This window comes from Sus scrofa, chromosome 1 (assembly GCF_000003025.6).
Source record: "Sus scrofa isolate TJ Tabasco breed Duroc chromosome 1, Sscrofa11.1, whole genome shotgun sequence".
NCBI lineage: Eukaryota > Metazoa > Chordata > Mammalia > Artiodactyla > Suidae > Sus > Sus scrofa.
The window spans coordinates 26326196-26339611 of NC_010443.5; the positions used below are offsets into that span (position 1 = coordinate 26326196).

Consider the following 13416-nt stretch of genomic DNA (forward strand, 5'->3'; position numbering starts at 1 on the left):
ATAGATGCAACTAAAAAAGATTCTATAGTCAGATAATTGCCATGACCCCTATGTTTTATCATTTTCTGACTATGTGCCAGGCTTTTATTTGACCTTAACAAAAATCCCTTTGGTCAGATACATTATTACTTCAATTTTTTTTGCGGGGGGCGGGCGGCACCTGTAGCATGTGGAAGTTCCCAGGCTAGGGGGTGAATCAGAGCTGCAGCTACTGGCCTACACCACAGCCATAGCAACACCAGACCTAAGCCACATCTGTGACCTATGCTGCAGCTTGCGGCAATGCTGGATTCTTAACTCACTGAGCAAGACCAGGGGTTGAACCTGCATCCTCATGGACACTATGTTGGGTTCTTAACCTGCTGAGCCACAAAGGAACTACTGTTACTTCAGTTTTAGAGTTTGGAGTCTTAAGGCTTAAGAGGAGCTAATGACTTCCAAAGCAAATAATGGAGCCATCATTCAAACTGGATCATTTTGATTCTAAAGGCCATTCTTTCAACTAAGCACAAATACACTGGAGAAATACAGTGGCAAAATATAGTGTAAAGAGTTTTGTTTTTTATTTTTTATTACAACACAAATTTCTGAACTATTAAGGTGCTAAAATGAATTACAGGTCATCAAGAGGAGGTTTTGATAACAACACTTTTCTTTTGGCCGCACCCACGGCATGCAGAAATTCCCCAGGCCAGGGACTGAACTGGTGCCACAGCAGTGACAACGCTGGATCCATTGACTGCTAGGCCACCAAGGAACTCGCAGAACATTTTTCTTTTTTCTTTCTTTTTTTTTTCATGGCACGCTGTCTTAATTTGGATTCCAGAGGCAAGGACCTAGGGATAGGTAGGTTATTTGAGAGGTGATCCCGGGAATCACAAATGAAGGAAGGAGCAGAGTAGAAGAGCTTAGGGTAAAGGACAAGCTTGCATGCTTTTATAGTCAGATCACCAACAATCACCTTGGGGCTCAGGACTGATGAGGGGCTGAGAAGAATGCAACTCAGGGTAGTTCTACTGAAGGCCAGGGAGGCTGAACTATTTATCCAATGGCTGCTGTCCTTTGTCGTCATTGATATTTGCTGTTTAAACGCCAGTGTGCCTGAGCTGCCCTGTCTGCGGGCTGAGCAAATTCTCATGGCACCAGGAAAAGCCCTCAGGCCAAGGGCCACCAAGACAGAGACCTGGTGGGAAGCTGTCAGGGAGCAAGGCAACTGTCGCTGAAACTGCAGGGCCAGTTGTGTGTCAAGGAGACATGGTAGGCCTTCGACATGGCTGGCTACAGCCCCACTTCTGCTCTGCTCAGAGTGTCCTTGCCCCAACTGAGAGGGCGTCTCCAACAGGGATGCATCACAGTCGCTGAGCAGATTTTTTTTTTTTTTTTTTTTGATCTTTTTTTAGGACTGCACCCTCAGCCTATGGAAGTTCCCAGGCTAGGGCTTAAATCAGAGCTGCAGCAGCCCGCCTACACAACAACCACAGCAACTCAGGATCCGAGCCACATCTGTGACCTACACTACAGCTCACGGCAGTGCCAGATTCTTAACCCACTCAGCGAGGCCAGGGATTGAACATGTGTCCTCACGGATGCCAGTTGGGTTTGTTATCCCTGAGCCACAACGGGCACGGCAGTGCCAGATTCTTAACCCACTCAGCGAGGCCAGGGATTGAACATGTGTCCTCATGGATGCCAGTTGGGTTTGCTATCCCTGAGCCACAACGGGAACTCCTGAGCAGAATTTAAAAATGGGAAGGTGAGTGAAATGAATTGCAGTCCCCAGAGCTGTAGCTGCTGTTGAGGCTTTGATCAATATTTTGTAAGAATATTTCCCTTTGTGGTGATCAAGGTTTATTAAGGCCAGTACAATAACTGATTATTGGCCGGTTGGCTCACCTGCATGAGGAACTCAAAATGACCCTGGCAGTAGCTTTAGGTCCAGTGGAACCTTTATTAGATCCCCTGGTTGAAGCATATCCCCTTGAAGACCTAGGCCTTGAATTCCACAGCACCTAAAATTTCGATATAGAGGGCACACATTCCCCCAGTTAAGATGCTGGAAGTAAAGGTACAAAAGGCTGACCCAGCCCCAAAAGATCTGCAAGCTGGTACTTTAGCTGAGAATATGAAAGACTGTTTTAATTTCTTATCAGTCTGGCAGCTTCTGGGAAATTCACTAAACAGAAAGACCAGTGGATCTCATGGTCAGGTCACACCTTTGACGACCTTAGGTTAAAGAAAATGTTACACAGGATCTCATGTCAATACCTTAACAACTCCATGATTCCTTGGATATTGGGCTTGCAGGGGGCACTGCTGGCAGTGAAGGGAACCAGAAATAAACATCAACACTAGTAGGAGGGATTACTGCCCCCTTCACGATGGAAGGTTCTGATGGGATCAACTTGTCACTTGTCTCTAGGTGGATGGCTTGTTTTTTTTTTTTTTTTTGAAGGAAGGTTCATCCCACCAACACATCCTTCAATCCAACATCCCCAAAGTCCATTCTATGTTCCCTCAGTGCCCTCTGGATGTATTAGCCAGGCCCTGTAGCTCTTTTGGTGGATAAGCCATTTCTTCCTGTGGCTTCCCTTTCCTTTTCAGCATATTCTAAGACCTCAACCTAGTCAGGGGTCTAGAAACAACGAGGGGAGGAGCAATGTGAGACACTTGTATTTTGTGAGTTCTTTGCGTGGTTCCAGGGAGTTGGGGGGTGCTTGCCTCTGCTAAGGGGGAGGGACCATTCTGTCAGTCTGGAGTTTCCACCCAATGTCTGAATCCCAGGTCTTCACAGAGTCCAACTCTTTCCCTCTCAGAGCCTGATTTTTAACATGGAAGACCTCCCAGGACTGTGCTTACAGCCTCCTTTGTAGGTCTGTTATCCTTCCATCAAAACTTTGACCTGATTTTCAACACAGTTGTCCTACAGATGCAGAAGATAAGGATCTCTTTCAATGCTTCCATGGAGGGCCCCTGGCTTTCCCAATGTGGCACCTTGAGTTGATGGTTGGTTGACTCGAGTCTTTTATTCACTTCCTTTAGCTAACAATTCCATGATCCTATCATTACCATTGCCCCATAGGTTTTCTTTCAAGCGCCACAAAGATCATATAAGCCAGTGCTTCCTCTTCTATACCAAGCCACCACAGGTGAGCATTTCAGTAGTTTCAGTGCTCAGGCTATTGGGAGTTATCACAGATGCATATACCAGCAACAATGCTATTCTCGTTGCCATCCAACTGGAGGGAGCCAATTATAGACTCTATCCTGAGGCCACCTCTGGAACCACTTGTCTTAGAACCTGAGACAAAGACTTAGGTGTTGGCAGTACTTGGGAGGTGTTCCTAGGAATCTCACATGAGGAAGTGAGGAGGTGTTCCTAGGAATCTCACATGAGGAAGTGAGGAGAGTGACACAGGGAAAGGAAGAAAGCAGATTGTATGCTCATGTTATTACTACTTGTTCCTACTGTAGGCAACAGGGGCTCAATCCTGCTATGGACCCTCTGGTGACCATGCAGAATGGTCCCATGAGAGATGCAAAAGCTAGAGTATTTATTAGCTGATCTCTGGCCCGTAATGGTTGAAAGTTCTCTTGGGGCATGAAATCCTCAGCACTTAGAGGAGTCTTGAACGTGGATGAACAAGCTGGTCAAATCCCTCAGGCGAAGAGACAGAGAGACACCACTGCTTGGGGTATATTTGGGAACCATCCACCAAAGCCGTAAGGGAAACTCAGAAGTGGGCCAAGGGGCTTTCAAGGTGGGTGTCCACAGCATCTTCTACACAGACTTATCATCACACAGCAGAAGTCTGGCTGGGAAACACCTCCCTGGATTACTTCCATTGCTCCTCAGAGCCTATAGGATTCAATTGAAACTCAATAGCGTGGCTTAGAAAACCATGCTCTGGCTCTGTCTACTCGTCTAGGCTCACATCTTGAAAGTCAATCCTCTCCAAGCCACTGTTTTACCCCATACACACACACACACACACACACACACACACACACACACACACACACACACACACAGACACACACCTATCACCATCACTGCAGTCTACATTCTGTCTATAGCCAACTTCTTGCAGTTCTCTGGTATTTCATTTCCCTCTGATAGCTTACTTCTCTTCTGCTAAGAATGACCTCACACACACTGTTTTTGCTTATCAAAAATATTCCATGATAGTGGTGATGGCTGTACAACAATGTAAATGTACTTAATGCCAGTGGATTATACACTTAAAAGTGATTAAAATGGTTAAATTTATAAATAAATACCACTACAAAAATATATTTAAAAATACAAAATAAAGGTGTTGGAGGCCTACTCTGCTAAAAAAATTCCTTCTGTCATTATTTAGATAAAGTAGCATACTTCCTCGGAAACTACCTCCTACAACTTTGTGGGCCTTCTTTCTGCATCTTGTATTTGACCCCCATATCATTCGGTGGGTTCCTATCTGTGATAGTTAAAATTAGTAAAATTATGCATACACTTGACTGAGCCATGGGGTGACAAATACTTGGGTTAAATTCAATTCTGGCTGTGTGTGGGGGGGTTATTTCTGGATGAGATTAACATTTGAATCAGTGGACTGAGGAAGTCGGGTTGCTCTCCCCAAAGTGGGTGGACCTCATCCAAATGCATCGAAGGCATGAATAGAACAAAAAGGCTGAGCAGGAGAAAGTTTACCATCTCTGCCTGACTGACTTCAGCTGGGACATTGGGCTTCTGCCTTTGGACTTGGACTCAGACTAGAACTTGTACCTTTGGCTCTCCTGGGTGTCTAGCCTGCCAGCTACAATCTTGGGACTCCCAGCCTCTGTAACTAAATGGGCCAATTCCTTATAATAAATTATAGTCATTTCCTAATGGTTCTTTTTCTCTGGAGAACCCAAACCTATATGCTCTCTCTTGCATCCTAGGCAGAATTTTCTTGAAGAAGACACATTCCGAGGCTGGAGAAAAATCAAAGCAATCTTCCCCAGATTTCATCAAACTCCCTTGGACTTGTTTTTACTTTCCCTCTGGCTCCATAGCAGGCTCTTATTTTGTTTCCATATCCACCTGGGTGCAGAACTAAGCAGCTTTTGATGTTTCTGCAAGATCTCGAAGCGTACAAAGAACATAACAACGTCCATGACCTTCACCGAAGATTTGAAAGACAGCTGGGGATGTGGTCACTGGAAGAGCTTTCGTCTTATCCATTTATCCTTCCCCATCCTCTCTCTCCTGGATTCTCCCTAAAGATCCAAATTATTTCAGTCATCCAGAGTTGTCTGCCCTTTTCCCTGAAGCCCTGACACTAGCTCACCAGCTCAGGACCATGTAGGTTTACTGCATCATTCTTACTCCATCTCATTGCTTATCTATGGGTCGTGATTGTGAATAATGGTGTCAGATGTTTCTGCACATTATAGGCTGTGTGACACTCAACAAACATTTACTAACTTTAAGATTCAGTTTATTTGTCTGTAAAAGGGGACTAGTTATAATTTTATGACAATGAATTGAAAGAATATATGGAAAGCATTCAGCACAATGCCTGACATATACAAAATGTTCAAGAAATTAGAGCTCCTGTTATTTGTAGATAGTGGGGATCATTTTTTGAAATATTTTCTAGCATTATTTTCTCTCATACACCTTGGTTTACTCTCCCTGGGTTGAGAAGAGGAATCCAGGAGGGGAAGAAATCACACAGAAGAGTGTGTATGGCACTCACGCCTGCAGAGAGAGGATATAAAACACTACAATAGAGAGGGAATTGGTCAGCTCAATCTCAAAGCTGGCTTCTGGAAGTCTCCTGAGTCATGAAATCAGCCTAATTGGCAGGGAAAAGGAATTTCTATATTCTAGAAGGTCCCCTTACCTATCAAGAGCAAAGCATGGAGGTCTGATTACGAAGTCCTACCCTAAGCCTTAGACAGAGAGCATTTTAGGAGGTGACATATGAAGTTCCCACCAAACAGAAAGGCCAAGGAATCCTTCTATTAGAAAAGAGGAACTGCAGGCAGAAGTTGAGGGCAGACAGTGGCAAGTGGTCAGGTTTAAAAGCCCTGCTTCCTCTCCTGGGATCAAAATCTGGATTTGTAACCAAGCAGGACCCTATGAGGCTTTCCCAGAGTAGACCCCACTCATGTCCTCAGCCTGCCTTACATCTACAGAAAAACTTTAAAGTATCAATTTACTCCAGGAAGGGATAAAATTCAGAGAAAAAGGAAAAGAGTCAAACAGAACAGAATAATAATAGTTTAGCCATTCAACAAAATTAAGAATCTTTGGTTCTTTCTCAAGGCTACAGATAGTATTCTGAGCCATGTCCTTGGAGCTGTTTTGCAGGTGCTGAAGCCCCCAGTGGGTAGAAAAAAGTTAACTGTATGCTGCCCACAAGCATGGAGACCCCAGATCTGTTGGAACCACAAGGTTGATGACTCTGACTCCCAACTACCTCACCACCAACCAGTCAGGAAAATATCCATGAGCTGATCTCACCCTGCTCTTTAAACACTAAGACTCCTCACTCTCCACTCCGGGGCTGGGGGCACAGTCCTTGAGGCACTAGCCTACTGTGTTCCCACTTTGCCTGGCAATTAAAGCTTTTCCTGTTTCCATGTTTCTATTCGGCATCAGTGTTCAGAGGCAGCCAAGCTTTTGGAGACAGTTTGAGAAGAGGTGTTGGGAGGGCTCGAAATCAAAGTAGAGAGGGAAGCTTGCAGTGTGTATGTGTGCATGGTATCACGGGCCCCGCTTTCCACTGAAAACTTCAGAAGGAAGCCATCTCTCTCAGCTTGCCAGGTGGCATGCAAGGGACCCAAATTCTCCCCACCCCCATCCCTCTAGCTTGCCAGGAAGCGCTGAGGGTAGACAAAGGGGCTATCTGATTATCTGATGGTTTCTGGATCTAGAAATGTGGTTCACACTTATTAATCACGTATTATGTCGCAGACACTGTTCTATATACCTTTATATGCATTGTTTTTTTTCATCTTCCAGACCATCCAAGATAGATAATGTTTTTTATTGTCCCTATTTTGCAGATGAAGGAATCAAGGCATACAGAAGTTAAGTAATTTGCCTAGAATCAAATTACTTGATGTGATTCTAGACCTAGAAAGTGGCAGGGCTGGGGCTCAACCTCAGGTCTGTGCTTTCAGCCTCCCTGCCACATTGCCATTTAAGGGTACAGGTGCCTGTAGCATCAGTTAAAGCCAAGAAGAGCATGTCAGCAGCAGCTGATGGCTGAGGTCCCTGAGAAACTGCCTCTTTGTCTTGCTGGAACCAAGAAAACGGACGCTTCATCACTCCAGGGATGGGCCTGTCAAGGGAGATAGAGGCAGATGGGACTCACTTAAGGGAGAGTAGGATGCATCAATTAGGAGGACCATTCCTCCCCACAAACAGGGAAAGCTCCCTGCACCCTGCTGTCTTCTAGGGAAGGGGGAGATGGATGGGAGACCCTTGAGGAAAGGATGAAACAAAGAAGTGTGTGCTTTGGATAACTAAGTATTTGCCGCTAAGGGATTAGGTCTCCCTAAGAGAGACTCTCAAATCAGAACAGGCCAAGTGACATTTCCTTGGCAATTTAAGTCTAATTCTACCTTCCCTCACTCTCCTGCCATCACCAAAGTCAGGGTGAGATCAGTTATGGAGCCATGTTTGTTTGGGATCTGTACTTAGCTCACTCACTCACTGTGCAAATCGACTCCTCAGTATTATGTGTCTATTGCACGTGGTAATGTGCCAACCCCCTAAGGGCACTGCCTGCGTCTTATTTGTTTTTTATTGCCTGTGCAGAGCAGGTCTGGTGCGTATAGGTGCTCATTTGTGCCTCCTGAACAAATGAGTGAATGATTGAATGAATGAATCCCTGAGAGTATTTACCTCTATGGTCCACAAAGAGTCACTTTAATCAATGATAGTCACCTGCTATCATTCTGGACTGTCTTCATTCACTAAAGTACACTCTTGTTACTTAGCAACAGCTATAGCGGGGAATCTCCTTGAGAAAGCTGGTTGTTAATTTTTCTGTCGCCTGCATTGTCAGGGGTGCCTCAGTAAATCATTCCCTTATGTTAAGTACTTAGGTTTTTTTTTAAATAATACCTTCACTATTGTAAATGCTGAAATAAACACTTTTGTGCATTTGCATTTATCCACTAGATTTCTTTCTTTGGGAATAGATTCTTAGGAGTGGAACTGGTAGATTATATTTTCATGAGAGCCACTGTGGTGCTGTAAGAAACCACAGACTTTGTCATCAAATACAGGTAACTCCTGAACATGGCAGGGTTGGATGGTGGTTAGGGCCACCTACTCTCCGCTGTCAAAAATCTGTATAACATTCTCAGCCCTTTATAGCCATGTTCCTCTGTATACATCTGCAGGTTTACATCTCGGATTCAGCCAACCACAGGTTGTGTAGTACCGTAGTACTGACTATGGAAACAAATCCCCTAAAAGTGGGCCCATGCAGTTCAAATCTCCATTGTTGAAGGATCAACTGCAGAATCCTACCTTTTCCCCTGGTTGTTAGCATGGCCCAGACAATGGGTTTAACTTCATTGAACTTCTGTTTACTTACACACAAAAACAGAAAAAATATCAATCTCATAAGTTTGCTAAAATGATAAAATGAGATGTTCTGGTACCTGCCATGTAGTAAGTGCTAGATAAATGCTTCCCTTCGTCTTACACGTTTTGAAAAATACTGCCACATTGCTCCTAAGGTCCGTACAGTGCTAGCTATTTTGCATGTTATTAAAATTTTCTCTTGATCATTAAAACATCAAGATATATATACACATGTATGTATAAAATAATTTGTATGTAATGATTAAAAATTTCTATAGATGAATTAGAAAAAGAAAACACAAAAATAATGTACAGGTAATTCAGAAATCGAGAACCTGAATGGCATAAGAAAAGAAAGTTAACTTCATTAATTTTTAGATAACTGATAATTAAACAAGGATATGCTATTTCATACCTAATAGACTGGCAAAATCAGAATTTTTTTTTGCTTTTGAGGGCCGCACCTGTGGCATATGGAGTTTCCCAGGCTAGTGGTTGAATTGGAGCTGCAGCTGCCAGCCTACCCCATAGCCACAGCAACACCAGATCTGAGCTGTGTCTGCAACCATCACAGCTCATGGCAATGCTAGATCCTTAACCTACTGAGTGAGACCAGGGATCAAACCTGTGTCCTCATGGATACTAGTTGGGTTTTTAATGCTGAGTCATGACCAGAACTCCGAAATTAGAAATCTTAAGTTGACAATACTGAACTTGGTGAGTTTCTCGGAGTTAGCTAACAAAACGCAATCCTTTATCTAAAAGTATGTCTAATTCCAGAGTTCCTGTCGTGGCTCAGTGGAAATGAATCCTATTTAGGAACCATGAGGTTTCGGGTTCGATCCCTGGCCTCGCTCACCTCGCTGTGAGCTGTGCTGTAGATTGCAGATGTGACTCAGATCTGGCATTGCTGTTGCTCTGGTGTAGGCCTGCAGCTGTAGCTCCTATTAGACCCCTAGCCTGGGAACCTCCATATGCCAGGGGTGTGGCCCTAGAAAAGACCAAAAACAAAAACAAAACAAAATTGTGGCTGATGGACAGAGAAATATATGTATTGTATTATTTATACTTCTCTACATACTTACAATGTTTCCAAATAAGAAATGTGTTTCTATCATAAGCAAAACTGAGATTTTGTTAAGCAGTTTGCAACCATTCTGCAGTTTCACTATTTAAAGAATTGTGAAAGTCTTTCCATGATAGCATTGTAAATGCAAGCATATTGGTAGCATTTATTTATTTTATATCTTAATTTTTTGGCCACACCCACAGCACATGGAAGTTCCTGGGCCAGGGATCGAACCTGAGCCACAGCAGCAACAAAGCTGAATCCTTAACTGCTAGGCCACCAGGAAACTCCAGTATCAGTTACTTTTTAAACTTAATGTCTATTAACTCATTTCCAGAAACATGGCAGATATTTTTAAGTTTTTAATGTCTTAAAAAAAATCAAGATTTTATATATATATAAGTTAAATAGTCATATAACACAAAAGTTAAATAGTCATACAACACAAAAAGCTTATCACGGCTCTACCTATTTTCTCTTCACTCTGTGTCCAGGCTTATGAAGCAAACGTGGGGAATTGTTGTAACTGCTGTTCTTTTATTTACCTCCCTCTCTCAAAGTAATATGCATTTTTACCTTGAGTTTTTAATTTTATATTCACCTCTCACTGTGGAAGATAGGAGATAACATTTTTCTCTTTTTGTCTTTTTTTTTTTTTTTTTTTTTTTTCCCAGGGCTGCACCTGTGGCATATGGAAGTTCCAAGGCTAGGGGTTGAATCAGAGCTGCAGCTGCCAGCCTTCACCACAACCACAGCAACTGGGGATCCAAGCCTCATCTGCGACCTACACCACAGCTCACGGCAATGCTGGATCTCTGACCCTCTGAGCGAGGCCAGGGATGGAAACCACATCCTCATGGATACTAGTCAGATTCATTTCTGTTGTGCCACAATGTGAACTCTGAATAATAAATTTTTAAAGTTTAACTTCTGGTCCCCTCCATGTCTCTTTTTACTTTGAACTCAGTTTTTTGGTAACTTATGTATATGTTTCGATCTCTATTTTTAAATGTATATTTTGAGGTTTTTTGGATGTTTGATGATCCTTGATTATTCATTTATATTTCAGGAGACACAAAAAAAGATTAGTTTGGATGCTCCAGTTATATCCGTTGGATTCCTAGTGGGCCTCACCATAGGTTAAGGAGGTGAATCTGGTTATTTCCTCGGAGGTCTCCAAATTGCCAATATACATGTCTTCTCTTGGGCTGATCAGTTTTCCTGGTGCAGAATCTTCCTATCTCTTGCTCAGAAGGCAGAGCCTGGTTCCTATTCTTCTAGGAGCCAATCAGGAATGGGCTGTGACTGTCATCGTTGAATATGTAGCCTTGAACATAACACACCTGTTTTCAGCATGTGCCTTATTTTGTCCTCAGCCGTGATTTGTCCCCAGTGCTCTCTGGGTACATTTCTAGACTTCTGCCAAGTTGAGAAGTCGCTTAACTGTTGCGGAGAAGTGAAACTGGGTTTCTATATGTTTCTTGCAAAGGTTTTGAATCTATCCTCCCGTGTTCAATTCCGCCCTTAGTCCTTGCCGTCAGAGATACAGTGTGTCTTTAATTCCTGAACCTCTCCGATGCAGGAATTTGTTTTTTGTTGGCTAACCTCTCTCCCTACCCTGCAGGCATTTTAAAGATTAAAAAGCCCTTAAAATGTCAACATGTTCTGACATGGAAGATTTCTATCAATATATTCTGAAATTTAAAACAGCAAGTTTGATTTCTGTGATCTTATTTTCCCATATATATGTATACCCACATATGTAGTAACACATACATATGTACATATATATGATATGTTATATAACGTCTTCAATGAGTGTGTGTGTATTTATATAGACAAAGGAAAAACCGTGGAGTTTTGCAGAGTTTTTTCTGTTGTGTTTTTTTTTTTTTTTTTTTGGCCGCACCCATAACATGCAGAAATTCTGAGGCCAGGGATCAAACCCGAGTCACAGCAGCAACCCCAGCCACAGAAGTAACAACATTGGATCCTACATGCTGAGCCACCAAGGAACTCCTATCCATGGAATTATACATACCAGTCTTAACAGTAGTTATTTCTTGGAACTGGATTGAGTGGGGTATGACTTTCATTATTTACTTTTTACTCTTCTATTTTTTAAAAGGAGGCCTATATAAACTTTACAATAATTATCATTGGTAAGGCTATATGTTCAAGAGTTTCTGCCAGATGATAAAAGCAGACTGTAAAATCAAATGTACAATAAATATATTTTATTACACACATGCACAATGGGGGGGGAGAGAGAGAGAGAAGAGAGATTATAAGAACAAATCTAAAAAGGGATAAAGAGTGGTTTTTAAATAATCTTCCATGTTTTGCAAGTTTTCTACACTTCTTCATTTTGCCATTCATTCTCTCAGCACATATTTATTGCATGCTCACTTTACAACAGGTACTACTCCAGGCACTGGAGATGCAGACATGAACAAGACAGAGTTCCTACCCTCATGACACTGACATTCTGATGGGTGAAGACAACCAGCAAACAAATAAAATAAATAAGATGATTTTAGATGGGGCAAATGATATTAAAAAAATACTCTAGGTAATGCAGGAGAGGATGATAGAGCCGTGGTGACTTCTTTTAGTTGTCCAGGGAAGGTTTTCCTAAGAGGATGACCTTTGGGCTGAGAAAAGAATGTTGAGAAGAAGAAAGCCAGGAGAATATCTCAGGAGAGGGTGTTTGTGGCAGGGGGAATAGCAAGACAGGAATGAACTTGGCCTATTTGAGGAACAGATAGAAGGCCAGGGCAGCTGGGATATAGTGAATAAGGAGGATGTGGTGGGATATGAGTTTAGCAAGAGAGCTAAAAGCAAGATCATGTAGATTTTTGATCTTATTCTACTTGCCATGGGAGACATTGGAAGCTGCTAGGGAATGATATGACCTAATGTATACTTTTAGAGTGACATCTGTCTGCTAAGTGGAAAATGGACTGTCCTAGAGGGGTGCGCTTGGGATAAATTGGAAGCAGAGGGACCAGTTACCAGACTGTTTCAGTAGTCCAGGACAGAGACAAAGGAGATGTGGACTAAGGCAGTCAAGGGTGGAGATAGACAAGAGTTGTTGGAATCCAGATGTATGTTAAGGGTGGAGTTGACAATGCTTGCTTGGATATCACTATGGTTGGTGAGGGTAGTGAGTAATGAGGGAAACTGGATGATAAAAGATGACTGGAGCAACTGGATGATGGTGAGATGGGAAGTTTAAGGAAGAAGCAGATTTGGGGGAGAAAACCAACCATTCTCCCTTGGACATATTCCATTTGAAGAGCTCACAGACATCCAAGTAAAGAAATTGAATATGCAGTTGAATATATCTACCTAAAGTTCAGAAGAGAAGTCAGGTCTTATCAGCATAAACATTTTATTTAAAGCCATGGGACTAAATTAGATGCCATAGAAAAAGAGAGAAGGAAGGTGGAGGACAAGCCTTTGGAGTCTGCCAACATCTAGAAGTGTAAAGGTGAGGAAGGAGCAACTGGTGAGGAAGAAGGAAAATGATGTGAGCATAGAAAAGCAGGCAGCCGATGAAAAAAAGCCTGAAGTAATATTTGAAAAATAATATCCAAGTAACGTTTGTACTGTATATATTTAAAGGTCATGTAACAAATGCTAATAAAGAATTTTTAGATTTTTTTTTTAAATCAAGGAAACAGCAGAGTAAAGAAAGTCAGTTACTAGTCTAGGGATCTCAGTTTGGGTCTTTGCCTTATCGTTTATTCTGTATCCTCTGGCAAAGAAT

At 42.5% G+C, this 13416-nt stretch overlaps 1 long non-coding RNA gene across 1 annotated transcript in view; it reads right to left on the reverse strand.

Annotated features, from left to right (window-relative positions):
* LOC110256938 overlaps positions 436 to 13416 on the reverse strand; it is a 50175-nt gene continuing 37194 nt past the window's right edge. Inside the window, exon 4 of the long non-coding RNA XR_002339020.1 lies at positions 436 to 836. This is a non-coding gene — a long non-coding RNA (uncharacterized LOC110256938). The remainder of the gene's footprint in view (positions 837 to 13416) is intronic.